At 39.4% G+C, this 16,643-nt stretch overlaps 13 non-coding genes across 13 annotated transcripts; all 13 read right to left on the bottom strand.

Moving 5' to 3' along the window:
- Positions 1–394: 394 nt before the first annotated feature.
- trnaq-cug lies at positions 395–466 on the bottom strand. The gene has a single exon. It is a non-coding gene; the product is annotated as a tRNA-Gln (tRNA).
- A 1,772-nt stretch (positions 467–2,238) lies between these two features.
- Positions 2,239–2,310, bottom strand: trnaq-cug. Its single transcript has one exon. It is a non-coding gene; the product is annotated as a tRNA-Gln (tRNA).
- A 572-nt stretch (positions 2,311–2,882) lies between these two features.
- Positions 2,883–2,954, bottom strand: trnaq-cug. Its single transcript has one exon. It is a non-coding gene; the product is annotated as a tRNA-Gln (tRNA).
- Positions 2,955–4,726: 1,772 nt separating this feature from the next.
- trnaq-cug lies at positions 4,727–4,798 on the bottom strand. Its single transcript has one exon. It is a non-coding gene; the product is annotated as a tRNA-Gln (tRNA).
- A 571-nt stretch (positions 4,799–5,369) lies between these two features.
- On the bottom strand, positions 5,370–5,441 carry trnaq-cug. Its single transcript has one exon. It is a non-coding gene; the product is annotated as a tRNA-Gln (tRNA).
- A 1,767-nt stretch (positions 5,442–7,208) lies between these two features.
- On the bottom strand, positions 7,209–7,280 carry trnaq-cug. The gene has a single exon. It is a non-coding gene; the product is annotated as a tRNA-Gln (tRNA).
- A 572-nt stretch (positions 7,281–7,852) lies between these two features.
- Positions 7,853–7,924, bottom strand: trnaq-cug. Its single transcript has one exon. It is a non-coding gene; the product is annotated as a tRNA-Gln (tRNA).
- A 1,772-nt stretch (positions 7,925–9,696) lies between these two features.
- trnaq-cug lies at positions 9,697–9,768 on the bottom strand. Its single transcript has one exon. It is a non-coding gene; the product is annotated as a tRNA-Gln (tRNA).
- Positions 9,769–10,340: 572 nt separating this feature from the next.
- trnaq-cug lies at positions 10,341–10,412 on the bottom strand. The gene has a single exon. It is a non-coding gene; the product is annotated as a tRNA-Gln (tRNA).
- A 1,766-nt stretch (positions 10,413–12,178) lies between these two features.
- trnaq-cug lies at positions 12,179–12,250 on the bottom strand. Its single transcript has one exon. It is a non-coding gene; the product is annotated as a tRNA-Gln (tRNA).
- Positions 12,251–12,822: 572 nt separating this feature from the next.
- trnaq-cug lies at positions 12,823–12,894 on the bottom strand. Its single transcript has one exon. It is a non-coding gene; the product is annotated as a tRNA-Gln (tRNA).
- A 1,770-nt stretch (positions 12,895–14,664) lies between these two features.
- On the bottom strand, positions 14,665–14,736 carry trnaq-cug. The gene has a single exon. It is a non-coding gene; the product is annotated as a tRNA-Gln (tRNA).
- Positions 14,737–15,308: 572 nt separating this feature from the next.
- On the bottom strand, positions 15,309–15,380 carry trnaq-cug. Its single transcript has one exon. It is a non-coding gene; the product is annotated as a tRNA-Gln (tRNA).
- Positions 15,381–16,643: the final 1,263 nt, after the last annotated feature.

Here is a 16,643-nt window from a genome sequence, read left to right as displayed (position 1 = left end):
GTTCCTTAATAACTATCTTGCATTAATATATTGAAAACAAACAAGCTTAGCAGAGATACATAAACATAATTATCCCTTAGCCTAAATCATTTCCTCTTGAGGCAAACACTACTGGTGCTGGCGTAGGTACCATGGATGTATGAACGGTAGGGACCTGCAAATGAAGTATTGACAACATGGCTGAACGAGCGGTACTTCTCTTTAACTGCACTTTACAGGGACTCTTATTAATTTTATGGACTCCTCCAACGGTGGATCACACATGATCATGAGGTTATATCACTTGACGATCTAACCTTAACAGCACTGGTTTTGACATTTTAAATCCGATTAGCTGTTTTCCAAGTATGTGTTCATTTTCAGCTATAGTACACTTAACCTCGCCCTTCAAAACAGGTCCCACCGAGATTTGAACTCGGATCGCTGGATTCAGAGTCCAGAGTGCTAACCATTACACCATGGAACCGCTACGTTGCGACTAGTGCTGCGTTTACAGACCGTTCGTGTAGGGTGGGAAATGCCAAAACTGTGCCGTTGTTTTGGTTTTAAAAGAAACCATCTAAAAAAAAAAACCTTTCAAAACATGAATAAACTGGTGGCCCCCCTGCAGTAACTCTGAGGACCCTCTTGGGGACCCTCTGACTCTGGGGACAACAGCAGACCTGTCCCAGACAACCTGAGAGGTCTGGGTGGGTCATAGTGTAGCAGCAGATCAGAAATGTATTTTGGCCCTAAACCGTTTAGTGATTTATAAACCAGCAAAAGTATTTTGAAATCAATTCTTTGAGGCACTGGAAGCAGGTGTAAAGACTTCAGAACTGGAGTGATGTGATCCACTTTCTTGGTGTTAGTGAGGACTCGAGCAGCAGCGTTCTGAATCAGCTGCAGTTGTCTGATTGATTTTTTAGGGAGACCTGTAAAGACTCCGTTACAGTAGTCAAGTCTACTGAAGATAAAAGCATGGACAAGTTTTTCCAAATCCTGCTGAGACATACGTCCTTTAACCCTTGATATATTCTTAAGGTGGTAATAGGCTGACTTTGTAATTGTCTTAATGTGGCTGTTGAAATTCAGATCTGAGTCCATGACTACACCAAGATTTCTGGCTTTGTCTGTTGTTTTTAACATTGTCGTTTGAAGCTGAGCGCTGACTTAATCGTTCCTCTTTTGCTCCAAAAACAACCACCTCAGTTTTTTCTTCATTTAATTTAAGAAGTTCTGGCACATCCAGTCGTTAATTTGTTCAATGCACTTAGTCAGTTTTTGTATTGGATTATAGTCCCCTGGCGATAAGGTTATGTAAATTTGTGTGTCATCCGCACAACTATGGTAACTTATTTTGTTGTTTTCCATAATCTGAGCCAGTGGAAGCATGTAGATGTTAAACAGAAGAGGCCCCAGAATGGAGCCTTGGAGAACTCTGCATGTCATATTTGTATGCTCAGATACATAATTACCTATAGATACAAAGTAATCCCTATTCTTTAAGTAGGATTCAAACCAAGGACCCCTTAACTGAGAGGGACGGAGCAGGGACCCCCTACTACATATATTGTATAAAATGAAGTTGCGTATTAAACTGGGCCTAAAATAACTTGTAGGGCGGCAAATGCCTTTTTGCATACCTTTTTAGTACAAGGAATACTAAGCCATTAAAATAATAATTGTTGGCGTGATTTTATAAATTTTTTTTTTAATGATAAACATACATGTGGCACAGTGAGTTATTAATCTGTAGATATCTATTTTAGTAATTATCTCTATAGGTCAGTAAGCCTATCATTAATGTTTTTTTTTTATTTTTATCACAAATCTGCTGATTTATATTTGCTAATAATATGTTGGATTCATGTTGAGACATTTTCATCTAAAAAAAAAAACAACTTTAAAAAAATGAATAAACTGGTGGCCCCCCTGCAGTAACTCTGAGGACCCTCTAGGGGTCCCGGACCCCCTGATGAAGATCTCTGGGTTAACAGCACCAGTGTTATGACGGCATTCTAGATCAGATTTATCATTTTCAAAGTATGTGGACATTATTAAGAGAGCTGACTTTACCATACTTTACTCATGAGATTAATTAGCCTACTTTGACATTTTTTCTTTCCAGATAAAGTGCATCCAAAGTACGTTTTCTTATGTGGTGGAATTGAGTTTTGACTTTGTTGTTGGACATTTAATTTGTCAGCTGTAGTACAACAATACCAGAAGAATTCAATTAACCTCGCCCTTCAAAACAGGTCCCACCGAAATTTGAACTCGGATCGCTGGATTCAGAGTCCAGAGTGCTAACCATTACACCATGGAACCGCTACATTGCAACTAGTTCTGCTTTTACAGACCGTTCGTGTAGGGTGGGAAATGCCAAAACTGTGCCGTTGTTTTGGTTTTAAAAGAAACCATCAAAAAAAAACAACTTTCAAAACATGAATAAACTGGTGGCCCCCCTGCAGTAACTCTGAGGACCCTCTAGGGGACCCTCTGACTCTGGGGACAACAGCAGACCTGTCCCAGACAACCTGAGAGGTCTGGGTGGATTATAGTGTAGTAGTAGATTAGAAATGTATTTTGGCCCTAAACCGTTTAGTGATTTATAAACCAGCAAAAGTATTTTGAAATCAATTCTTTGAGGCACTGGAAGCAGGTGTAAAGACTTCAGAACTGGAGTTTGAACGAGCGGTACTTTTCTTTAACTGCACTTTACAGGGACTATTATTAATTTTATGGACTCCTCCAACGGTGGATCACACATGATCATGAGGTTATATCACTTGACCATCTAAACTTAACAGCACTGGTTTTGACATTTTAAATCCGATTAGCTGTTTTCCAAGTATGTGTTCATTTTCAGCTATAGTACACTTAACCTCGCCCTTCAAAACAGGTCCCACCGAGATTTGAACTCAGATCGCTGGATTCAGAGTCCAGAGTGCTAACCATTACACCATGGAACCGCTACATTGCAACTAGTTCTGCGTTTACAGACCGTTCGTGTAGGGTGGGAAATGCCAAAACTGTGCCGTTGTTTTGGTTTTAAAAGAAACCATCTAAAAAAAAAAACCTTTCAAAACATGAATAAACTGGTGGCCCCCCTGCAGTAACTCTGAGGACCCTCTAGGGGACCCTCTGACTCTGGGGACAACAGCAGACCTGTCCCAGACAACCTGAGAGGTCTGGGTGGGTCATAGTGTAGCAGCAGATCAGAAATGTATTTTGGCCCTAAACCTTTTAGTGATTTATAAACCAGCAAAAGTATTTGGAAATCAAATCTTTGAGGCACTGGAAGCAGGTGTAAAGACTTCAGAACTGGAGTGATGTGATCCACTTTCTTGGTGTTAGTGAGGACTCGAGCAGCAGCGTTCTGAATCAGCTGCAGTTGTCTGATTGATTTTTTAGGGAGACCTGTAAAGACTCCGTTACAGTAGTCAAGTCTACTGAAGATAAAAGCATGGACAAGTTTTTCCAAATCCTGCTGAGACATACGTCCTTTAACCCTTGATATATTCTTAAGGTGGTAATAGGCTGACTTTGTAATTGTCTTAATGTGGCTGTTGAAATTCAGATCTGAGTCCATGACTACACCAAGATTTCTGGCTTTGTCTGTTGTTTTTAACATTGTCGTTTGAAGCTGAGCGCTGACTTAATCGTTCCTCTTTTGCTCCAAAAACAACCACCTCAGTTTTTTCTTCATTTAATTTAAGAAGTTCTGGCACATCCAGTCGTTAATTTGTTCAATGCACTTAGTCAGTTTTTGTATTGGATTATAGTCCCCTGGCGATAAGGTTATGTAAATTTGTGTGTCATCCGCACAACTATGGTAACTTATTTTGTTGTTTTCCATAATCTGAGCCAGTGGAAGCATGTAGATGTTAAACAGAAGAGGCCCCAGAATGGAGCCTTGGAGAACTCTGCATGTCATATTTGTATGCTCAGATACATAATTACCTATAGATACAAAGTAATCCCTATTCTTTAAGTAGGATTCAAACCAAGGACCCCTTAACTGAGAGGGACGGAGCAGGGACCCCCTACTACATATATTGTATAAAATGAAGTTGAGTATTAAACTGGGCCTAAAATAACTTGTAGGGCGGCAAATGCCTTTTTGCATACCTTTTTAGTACAAGGAATACTAAGCCATTAAAATAATAATTGTTGGCGTGATTTTATAAAAAATTTTTTTAATGTTAAACATACATGTGGCACAGTGAGTTATTAATCTGTGGATATCTATTTTAGTAATTATCTCTATAGGTCAGTAAGCCTATCATTAATGTTTTTTTTTTATTTTTATCACAAATCTGCTGATTTATATTTGCTAATAATATGTTGGATTCATGTTGAGACATTTTCATCTAAAAAAAAAACCAACTTTAAAAAAATGAATAAAGTGGTGGCCCCCCTGCAGTAACTCTGAGGACCCTCTAGGGGTCCCGGACCCCCTGATGAAGATCTCTGGGTTAACAGCACCAGTGTTATGACGGCATTCTAGATCAGATTTATCATTTTCAAAGTATGTGGACATTATTAAGAGAGCTGACTTTACCATACTTTACTCATGAGATTAATTAGCCTACTTTGACATTTTTTCTTTCCAGATAAAGTGCATCCAAAGTACGTTTTCTTATGTGGTGGAATTGAGTTTTGACTTTGTTGTTGGACATTTAATTTGTCAGCTGTAGTACAACAATACCAGAAGAATTCAATTAACCTCGCCCTTCAAAACAGGTCCCACCGAAATTTGAACTCGGATCGCTGGATTCAGAGTCCAGAGTGCTAACCATTACACCATGGAACCGCTACATTGCAACTAGTTCTGCTTTTACAGACCGTTCGTGTAGGGTGGGAAATGCCAAAACTGTGCCGTTGTTTTGGTTTTAAAAGAAACCATAAAAAAAAACAACTTTCAAAACATGAATAAACTGGTGGCCCCCCTGCAGTAACTCTGAGGACCCTCTAGGGGACCCTCTGACTCTGGGGACAACAGCAGACCTGTCCCAGACAACCTGAGAGGTCTGGGTGGATTATAGTGTAGTAGTAGATTAGAAATGTATTTTGGCCCTAAACCGTTTAGTGATTTATAAACCAGCAAAAGTATTTTGAAATCAATTCTTTGAGGCACTGGAAGCAGGTGTAAAGACTTCAGAACTGGAGTTTGAACGAGCGGTACTTTTCTTTAACTGCACTTTACAGGGACTATTATTAATTTTATGGACTCCTCCAACGGTGGATCACACATGATCATGAGGTTATATCACTTGACCATCTAAACTTAACAGCACTGGTTTTGACATTTTAAATCCGATTAGCTGTTTTCCAAGTATGTGTTCATTTTCAGCTATAGTACACTTAACCTCGCCCTTCAAAACAGGTCCCACCGAGATTTGAACTCAGATCGCTGGATTCAGAGTCCAGAGTGCTAACCATTACACCATGGAACCGCTACATTGCAACTAGTTCTGCGTTTACAGACCGTTCGTGTAGGGTGGGAAATGCCAAAACTGTGCCGTTGTTTTGGTTTTAAAAGAAACCATCTAAAAAAAAAAACCTTTCAAAACATGAATAAACTGGTGGCCCCCCTGCAGTAACTCTGAGGACCCTCTAGGGGACCCTCTGACTCTGGGGACAACAGCAGACCTGTCCCAGACAACCTGAGAGGTCTGGGTGGGTCATAGTGTAGTAGTAGATTAGAAATGTATTTTGGCCCTAAACCGTTTAGTGATTTATAAACCAGCAAAAGTATTTTGAAATCAATTCTTTGAGGCACTGGAAGCAGGTGTAAAGACTTCAGAACTGGAGTGATGTGATCCACTTTCTTGGTGTTAGTGAGGACTCGAGCAGCAGCGTTCTGAATCAGCTGCAGTTGTCTGATTGATTTTTTAGGGAGACCTGTAAAGACTCCGTTACAGTAGTCAAGTCTACTGAAGATAAAAGCATGGACAAGTTTTTCCAAATCCTGCTGAGACATACGTCCTTTAACCCTTGATATATTCTTAAGGTGGTAATAGGCTGACTTTGTAATTGTCTTAATGTGGCTGTTGAAATTCAGATCTGAGTCCATGACTACACCAAGATTTCTGGCTTTGTCTGTTGTTTTTAACATTGTCGTTTGAAGCTGAGCGCTGACTTAATCGTTCCTCTTTTGCTCCAAAAACAACCACCTCAGTTTTTTCTTCATTTAATTTAAGAAGTTCTGGCACATCCAGTCGTTAATTTGTTCAATGCACTTAGTCAGTTTTTGTATTGGATTATAGTCCCCTGGCGATAAGGTTATGTAAATTTGTGTGTCATCCGCACAACTATGGTAACTTATTTTGTTGTTTTCCATAATCTGAGCCAGTGGAAGCATGTAGATGTTAAACAGAAGAGGCCCCAGAATGGAGCCTTGGAGAACTCTGCATGTCATATTTGTATGCTCAGATACATAATTACCTATAGATACAAAGTAATCCCTATTCTTTAAGCAGGAGTCAAACCAAGGACCCCTTAACTGAGAGGGACGGAGCAGGGACCCCCTACTACATATATTGTATAAAATGAAGTTGAGTATTAAACTGGGCCTAAAATAACATGTAGGGTGGCAAATGCCTTTTTACATACCTTTTTAGTACAAGGAATACTAAGCCATTAAAATAATAATTGTTGGCATGATTTTATAAATATTTTTTTTTAATGTTAAACATACATGTGGCACAGTGAGTTATTAATCTGTGGATATCTATTTTAGTAATTATCTCTATAGGTCAGTAAGCCTATCATTAATGTTTTGTTTTTTATCACAAATATGCTGATTTATATTTGCTAATAATATGTTGGATTCATGTTGAGACATTTTCATCTAAAAAAAAACCAACTTTAAAAAAATGAATAAAGTGGTGGCCCTCCTGCAGTAACTCTGAGGACCCTCTAGGGGTCCCGGACCCCCTGATGAAGATCTCTGGGTTAACAGCACCAGTGTTATGACGGCATTCTAGATCAGATTTATCATTTTCAAAGTATGTGGACATTATTAAGAGAGCTGACTTTACCATACTTTACTCATGAGATTAATTAGCCTACTTTGACATTTTTTCTTTCCAGATAAAGTGCATCCAAAGTACGTTTTCTTATGTGGTGGAATTGAGTTTTGACTTTGTTGTTGGACATTTAATTTGTCAGCTGTAGTACAACAATACCAGAAGAATTCAATTAACCTCGCCCTTCAAAACAGGTCTCACCGAAATTTGAACTCGGATCGCTGGATTCAGAGTCCAGAGTGCTAACCATTACACCATGGAACCGCTACATTGCAACTAGTTCTGCGTTTACAGACCGTTCGTGTAGGGTGGGAAATGCCAAAACTGTGCCGTTGTTTTGGTTTTAAAAGAAACCATCAAAAAAAAACAACTTTCAAAACATGAATAAACTGGTGGCCCCCCTGCAGTAACTCTGAGGACCCTCTAGGGGACCCTCTGACTCTGGGGACAACAGCAGACCTGTCCCAGACAACCTGAGAGGTCTGGGTGGATTATAGTGTAGTAGTAGATTAGAAATGTATTTTGGCCCTAAACCGTTTAGTGATTTATAAACCAGCAAAAGTATTTTGAAATCAATTCTTTGAGGCACTGGAAGCAGGTGTAAAGACTTCAGAACTGGAGTTTGAACGAGCGGTACTTTTCTTTAACTGCACTTTACAGGGACTATTATTAATTTTATGGACTCCTCCAACGGTGGATCACACATGATCATGAGGTTATATCACTTGACCATCTAACCTTAACAGCACTGGTTTTGACATTTTAAATCCGATTAGCTGTTTTCCAAGTATGTGTTCATTTTCAGCTATAGTACACTTAACCTCGCCCTTCAAAACAGGTCCCACCGAGATTTGAACTCGGATCGCTGGATTCAGAGTCCAGAGTGCTAACCATTACACCATGGAACCGCTACATTGCAACTAGTTCTGCGTTTACAGACCGTTCGTGTAGGGTGGGAAATGCCAAAACTGTGCCGTTGTTTTGGTTTTAAAAGAAACCATCTAAAAAAAAAAACCTTTCAAAACATGAATAAACTGGTGGCCCCCCTGCAGTAACTCTGAGGACCCTCTTGGGAACCCTCTGACTCTGGGGACAACAGCAGACCTGTCCCAGACAACCTGAGAGGTCTGGGTGGGTCATAGTGTAGCAGCAGATCAGAAATGTATTTTGGCCCTAAACCGTTTAGTGATTTATAAACCAGCAAAAGTATTTTGAAATCAAATCTTTGAGGCACTGGAAGCAGGTGTAAAGACTTCAGAGCTGGAGTGATGTGATCCACTTTCTTGGTGTTAGTGAGGACTCGAGCAGCAGCGTTCTGAATCAGCTGCAGTTGTCTGATTGATTTTTTAGGGAGACCTGTAAAGACTCCGTTACAGTAGTCAAGTCTACTGAAGATAAAAGCATGGACAAGTTTTTCCAAATCCTGCTGAGACATACGTCCTTTAACCCTTGATATATTCTTAAGGTGGTAATAGGCTGACTTTGTAATTGTCTTAATGTGGCTGTTGAAATTCAGATCTGAGTCCATGACTACACCCAGATTTCTGGCTTTGTCTGTTGTTTTTAACATTGTCGTTTGAAGCTGAGCGCTGACTTAATCGTTCCTCTTTTGCTCCAAAAACAACCACCTCAGTTTTTTCTTCATTTAATTTAAGAAGTTCTGGCACATCCAGTCGTTAATTTGTTCAATGCACTTAGTCAGTTTTTGTATTGGATTATAGTCCCCTGGCGATAAGGTTATGTAAATTTGTGTGTCATCCGCACAACTATGGTAACTTATTTTGTTGTTTTCCATAATCTGAGCCAGTGGAAGCATGTAGATGTTAAACAGAAGAGGCCCCAGAATGGAGCCTTGGAGAACTCTGCATGTCATATTTGTATGCTCAGATACATAATTACCTATAGATACAAAGTAATCCCTATTCTTTAAGTAGGATTCAAACCAAGGACCCCTTAACTGAGAGGGACGGAGCAGGGACCCCCTACTACATATATTGTATAAAATGAAGTTGAGTATTAAACTGGGCCTAAAATAACTTGTAGGGCGGCAAATGCCTTTTTGCATACCTTTTTAGTACAAGGAATACTAAGCCATTAAAATAATAATTGTTGGCGTGATTTTATAAAAATTTTTTTTAATGTTAAACATACATGTGGCACAGTGAGTTATTAATCTGTGGATATCTATTTTAGTAATTATCTCTATAGGTCAGTAAGCCTATCATTAATGTTTTTTTTTTATTTTTATCACAAATCTGCTGATTTATATTTGCTAATAATATGTTGGATTCATGTTGAGACATTTTCATCTAAAAAAAAAACCAACTTTAAAAAAATGAATAAAGTGGTGGCCCCCCTGCAGTAACTCTGAGGACCCTCTAGGGGTCCCGGACCCCCTGATGAAGATCTCTGGGTTAACAGCACCAGTGTTATGACGGCATTCTAGATCAGATTTATCATTTTCAAAGTATGTGGACATTATTAAGAGAGCTGACTTTACCATACTTTACTCATGAGATTAATTAGCCTACTTTGACATTTTTTCTTTCCAGATAAAGTGCATCCAAAGTACGTTTTCTTATGTGGTGGAATTGAGTTTTGACTTTGTTGTTGGACATTTAATTTGTCAGCTGTAGTACAACAATACCAGAAGAATTCAATTAACCTCGCCCTTCAAAACAGGTCCCACCGAAATTTGAACTCGGATCGCTGGATTCAGAGTCCAGAGTGCTAACCATTACACCATGGAACCGCTACATTGCAACTAGTTCTGCTTTTACAGACCGTTCGTGTAGGGTGGGAAATGCCAAAACTGTGCCATTGTTTTGGTTTTAAAAGAAACCATAAAAAAAAAACAACTTTCAAAACATGAATAAACTGGTGGCCCCCCTGCAGTAACTCTGAGGACCCTCTAGGGGACCCTCTGACTCTGGGGACAACAGCAGACCTGTCCCAGACAACCTGAGAGGTCTGGGTGGATTATAGTGTAGTAGTAGATTAGAAATGTATTTTGGCCCTAAACCGTTTAGTGATTTATAAACCAGCAAAAGTATTTTGAAATCAATTCTTTGAGGCACTGGAAGCAGGTGTAAAGACTTCAGAACTGGAGTTTGAACGAGCGGTACTTTTCTTTAACTGCACTTTACAGGGACTATTATTAATTTTATGGACTCCTCCAACGGTGGATCACACATGATCATGAGGTTATATCACTTGACCATCTAAACTTAACAGCACTGGTTTTGACATTTTAAATCCGATTAGCTGTTTTCCAAGTATGTGTTCATTTTCAGCTATAGTACACTTAACCTCGCCCTTCAAAACAGGTCCCACCGAGATTTGAACTCAGATCGCTGGATTCAGAGTCCAGAGTGCTAACCATTACACCATGGAACCGCTACATTGCAACTAGTTCTGCGTTTACAGACCGTTCGTGTAGGGTGGGAAATGCCAAAACTGTGCCGTTGTTTTGGTTTTAAAAGAAACCATCTAAAAAAAAAAACCTTTCAAAACATGAATAAACTGGTGGCCCCCCTGCAGTAACTCTGAGGACCCTCTAGGGGACCCTCTGACTCTGGGGACAACAGCAGACCTGTCCCAGACAACCTGAGAGGTCTGGGTGGATTATAGTGTAGTAGTAGATTAGAAATGTATTTTGGCCCTAAACCGTTTAGTGATTTATAAACCAGCAAAAGTATTTTGAAATCAATTCTTTGAGGCACTGGAAGCAGGTGTAAAGACTTCAGAACTGGAGTGATGTGATCCACTTTCTTGGTGTTAGTGAGGACTCGAGCAGCAGCGTTCTGAATCAGCTGCAGTTGTCTGATTGATTTTTTAGGGAGACCTGTAAAGACTCCGTTACAGTAGTCAAGTCTACTGAAGATAAAAGCATGGACAAGTTTTTCCAAATCCTGCTGAGACATACGTCCTTTAACCCTTGATATATTCTTAAGGTGGTAATAGGCTGACTTTGTAATTGTCTTAATGTGGCTGTTGAAATTCAGATCTGAGTCCATGACTACACCAAGATTTCTGGCTTTGTCTGTTGTTTTTAACATTGTCGTTTGAAGCTGAGCGCTGACTTAATCGTTCCTCTTTTGCTCCAAAAACAACCACCTCAGTTTTTTCTTCATTTAATTTAAGAAGTTCTGGCACATCCAGTCGTTAATTTGTTCAATGCACTTAGTCAGTTTTTGTATTGGATTATAGTCCCCTGGCGATAAGGTTATGTAAATTTGTGTGTCATCCGCACAACTATGGTAACTTATTTTGTTGTTTTCCATAATCTGAGCCAGTGGAAGCATGTAGATGTTAAACAGAAGAGGCCCCAGAATGGAGCCTTGGAGAACTCTGCATGTCATATTTGTATGCTCAGATACATAATTACCTATAGATACAAAGTAATCCCTATTCTTTAAGCAGGAGTCAAACCAAGGACCCCTTAACTGAGAGGGACGGAGCAGGGACCCCCTACTACATATATTGTATAAAATGAAGTTGAGTATTAAACTGGGCCTAAAATAACATGTAGGGTGGCAAATGCCTTTTTACATACCTTTTTAGTACAAGGAATACTAAGCCATTAAAATAATAATTGTTGGCATGATTTTATAAATATTTTTTTTAATGTTAAACATACATGTGGCACAGTGAGTTATTAATCTGTGGATATCTATTTTAGTAATTATCTCTATAGGTCAGTAAGCCTATCATTAATGTTTTGTTTTTTATCACAAATATGCTGATTTATATTTGCTAATAATATGTTGGATTCATGTTGAGACATTTTCATCTAAAAAAAAACCAACTTTAAAAAAATGAATAAAGTGGTGGCCCTCCTGCAGTAACTCTGAGGACCCTCTAGGGGTCCCGGACCCCCTGATGAAGATCTCTGGGTTAACAGCACCAGTGTTATGACGGCATTCTAGATCAGATTTATCATTTTCAAAGTATGTGGACATTATTAAGAGAGCTGACTTTACCATACTTTACTCATGAGATTAATTAGCCTACTTTGACATTTTTTCTTTCCAGATAAAGTGCATCCAAAGTACGTTTTCTTATGTGGTGGAATTGAGTTTTGACTTTGTTGTTGGACATTTAATTTGTCAGCTGTAGTACAACAATACCAGAAGAATTCAATTAACCTCGCCCTTCAAAACAGGTCTCACCGAAATTTGAACTCGGATCGCTGGATTCAGAGTCCAGAGTGCTAACCATTACACCATGGAACCGCTACATTGCAACTAGTTCTGCGTTTACAGACCGTTCGTGTAGGGTGGGAAATGCCAAAACTGTGCCGTTGTTTTGGTTTTAAAAGAAACCATCAAAAAAAAACAACTTTCAAAACATGAATAAACTGGTGGCCCCCCTGCAGTAACTCTGAGGACCCTCTAGGGGACCCTCTGACTCTGGGGACAACAGCAGACCTGTCCCAGACAACCTGAGAGGTCTGGGTGGATTATAGTGTAGTAGTAGATTAGAAATGTATTTTGGCCCTAAACCGTTTAGTGATTTATAAACCAGCAAAAGTATTTTGAAATCAATTCTTTGAGGCACTGGAAGCAGGTGTAAAGACTTCAGAACTGGAGTTTGAACGAGCGGTACTTTTCTTTAACTGCACTTTACAGGGACTATTATTAATTTTATGGACTCCTCCAACGGTGGATCACACATGATCATGAGGTTATATCACTTGACCATCTAACCTTAACAGCACTGGTTTTGACATTTTAAATCCGATTAGCTGTTTTCCAAGTATGTGTTCATTTTCAGCTATAGTACACTTAACCTCGCCCTTCAAAACAGGTCCCACCGAGATTTGAACTCGGATCGCTGGATTCAGAGTCCAGAGTGCTAACCATTACACCATGGAACCGCTACATTGCAACTAGTTCTGCGTTTACAGACCGTTCGTGTAGGGTGGGAAATGCCAAAACTGTGCCGTTGTTTTGGTTTTAAAAGAAACCATCTAAAAAAAAACCTTTCAAAACATGAATAAACTGGTGGCCCCCCTGCAGTAACTCTGAGGACCCTCTTGGGAACCCTCTGACTCTGGGGACAACAGCAGACCTGTCCCAGACAACCTGAGAGGTCTGGGTGGGTCATAGTGTAGCAGCAGATCAGAAATGTATTTTGGCCCTAAACCGTTTAGTGATTTATAAACCAGCAAAAGTATTTTGAAATCAAATCTTTGAGGCACTGGAAGCAGGTGTAAAGACTTCAGAGCTGGAGTGATGTGATCCACTTTCTTGGTGTTAGTGAGGACTCGAGCAGCAGCGTTCTGAATCAGCTGCAGTTGTCTGATTGATTTTTTAGGGAGACCTGTAAAGACTCCGTTACAGTAGTCAAGTCTACTGAAGATAAAAGCATGGACAAGTTTTTCCAAATCCTGCTGAGACATACGTCCTTTAACCCTTGATATATTCTTAAGGTGGTAATAGGCTGACTTTGTAATTGTCTTAATGTGGCTGTTGAAATTCAGATCTGAGTCCATGACTACACCAAGATTTCTGGCTTTGTCTGTTGTTTTTAACATTGTCGTTTGAAGCTGAGCGCTGACTTAATCGTTCCTCTTTTGCTCCAAAAACAACCACCTCAGTTTTTTCTTCATTTAATTTAAGAAGTTCTGGCACATCCAGTCGTTAATTTGTTCAATGCACTTAGTCAGTTTTTGTATTGGATTATAGTCCCCTGGCGATAAGGTTATGTAAATTTGTGTGTCATCCGCACAACTATGGTAACTTATTTTGTTGTTTTCCATAATCTGAGCCAGTGGAAGCATGTAGATGTTAAACAGAAGAGGCCCCAGAATGGAGCCTTGGAGAACTCTGCACGTCATATTTGTATGCTCAGATACATAATTACCTATAGATACAAAGTAATCCCTATTCTTTAAGTAGGATTCAAACCAAGGACCCCTTAACTGAGAGGGACGGAGCAGGGACCCCCTACTACATATATTGTATAAAATGAAGTTGAGTATTAAATTGGGCCTAAAATAACTTGTAGGGCGGCAAATGCCTTTTTGCATACCTTTTTAGTACAAGGAATACTAAGCCATTAAAATAATAATTGTTGGCGTGATTTTATAAATTTTTTTTTTAATGTTAAACATACATGTGGCACAGTGAGTTATTAATCTGTGGATATCTATTTTAGTAATTATCTCTATAGGTCAGTAAGCCTATCATTAATGTTTTTTTTTTATTTTTATCACAAATCTGCTGATTTATATTTGCTAATAATATGTTGGATTCATGTTGAGACATTTTCATCTAAAAAAAAAACCAACTTTAAAAAAATGAATAAAGTGGTGGCCCCCCTGCAGTAACTCTGAGGACCCTCTAGGGGTCCCGGACCCCCTGATGAAGATCTCTGGGTTAACAGCACCAGTGTTATGACGGCATTCTAGATCAGATTTATCATTTTCAAAGTATGTGGACATTATTAAGAGAGCTGACTTTACCATACTTTACTCATGAGATTAATTAGCCTACTTTGACATTTTTTCTTTCCAGATAAAGTGCATCCAAAGTACGTTTTCTTATGTGGTGGAATTGAGTTTTGACTTTGTTGTTGGACATTTAATTTGTCAGCTGTAGTACAACAATACCAGAAGAATTCAATTAACCTCGCCCTTCAAAACAGGTCTCACCGAAATTTGAACTCGGATCGCTGGATTCAGAGTCCAGAGTGCTAACCATTACACCATGGAACCGCTACATTGCAACTAGTTCTGCGTTTACAGACCGTTCGTGTAGGGTGGGAAATGCCAAAACTGTGCCGTTGTTTTGGTTTTAAAAGAAACCATCAAAAAAAAACAACTTTCAAAACATGAATAAACTGGTGGCCCCCCTGCAGTAACTCTGAGGACCCTCTAGGGGACCCTCTGACTCTGGGGACAACAGCAGACCTGTCCCAGACAACCTGAGAGGTCTGGGTGGATTATAGTGTAGTAGTAGATTAGAAATGTATTTTGGCCCTAAACCGTTTAGTGATTTATAAACCAGCAAAAGTATTTTGAAATCAATTCTTTGAGGCACTGGAAGCAGGTGTAAAGACTTCAGAACTGGAGTTTGAACGAGCGGTACTTTTCTTTAACTGCACTTTACAGGGACTATTATTAATTTTATGGACTCCTCCAACGGTGGATCACACATGATCATGAGGTTATATCACTTGACCATCTAACCTTAACAGCACTGGTTTTGACATTTTAAATCCGATTAGCTGTTTTCCAAGTATGTGTTCATTTTCAGCTATAGTACACTTAACCTCGCCCTTCAAAACAGGTCCCACCGAGATTTGAACTCGGATCGCTGGATTCAGAGTCCAGAGTGCTAACCATTACACCATGGAACCGCTACATTGCAACTAGTTCTGCGTTTACAGACCGTTCGTGTAGGGTGGGAAATGCCAAAACTGTGCCGTTGTTTTGGTTTTAAAAGAAACCATCTAAAAAAAAACCTTTCAAAACATGAATAAACTGGTGGCCCCCCTGCAGTAACTCTGAGGACCCTCTTGGGAACCCTCTGACTCTGGGGACAACAGCAGACCTGTCCCAGACAACCTGAGAGGTCTGGGTGGGTCATAGTGTAGCAGCAGATCAGAAATGTATTTTGGCCCTAAACCGTTTAGTGATTTATAAACCAGCAAAAGTATTTTGAAATCAAATCTTTGAGGCACTGGAAGCAGGTGTAAAGACTTCAGAGCTGGAGTGATGTGATCCACTTTCTTGGTGTTAGTGAGGACTCGAGCAGCAGCGTTCTGAATCAGCTGCAGTTGTCTGATTGATTTTTTAGGGAGACCTGTAAAGACTCCGTTACAGTAGTCAAGTCTACTGAAGATAAAAGCATGGACAAGTTTTTCCAAATCCTGCTGAGACATACGTCCTTTAACCCTTGATATATTCTTAAGGTGGTAATAGGCTGACTTTGTAATTGTCTTAATGTGGCTGTTGAAATTCAGATCTGAGTCCATGACTACACCAAGATTTCTGGCTTTGTCTGTTGTTTTTAACATTGTCGTTTGAAGCTGAGCGCTGACTTAATCGTTCCTCTTTTGCTCCAAAAACAACCACCTCAGTTTTTTCTTCATTTAATTTAAGAAGTTCTGGCACATCCAGTCGTTAATTTGTTCAATGCACTTAGTCAGTTTTTGTATTGGATTATAGTCCCCTGGCGATAAGGTTATGTAAATTTGTGTGTCATCCGCACAACTATGGTAACTTATTTTGTTGTTTTCCATATTCTGAGCCAGTGGAAGCATGTAGATGTTAAACAGAAGAGGCCCCAGAATGGAGCCTTGGAGAACTCTGCATGTCATATTTGTATGCTCAGATACATAATTACCTATAGATACAAAGTAATCCCTATTCTTTAAGTAGGATTCAAACCAAGGACCCCTTAACTGAGAGGGACGGAGCAGGGACCCCCTACTACATATATTGTATAAAATGAAGTTGAGTATTAAACTGGGCCTAAAATAACTTGTAGGGCGGCAAATGCCTTTTTGCATACCTTTTTAGTACAAGGAATACTAAGCCATTAAAATAATAATTGTTGGCGTGATTTTATAAATTTTTTTTTTAATGTTAAACATACATGTGGCACAGTGAGTTATTAA

Source organism: Sander lucioperca, chromosome 9 (genome assembly GCF_008315115.2).
Source record: "Sander lucioperca isolate FBNREF2018 chromosome 9, SLUC_FBN_1.2, whole genome shotgun sequence".
Classification (NCBI taxonomy): Eukaryota; Metazoa; Chordata; class Actinopteri; order Perciformes; family Percidae; genus Sander; species Sander lucioperca.
This window is presented reverse-complemented; position numbering and strand designations above follow the sequence as displayed.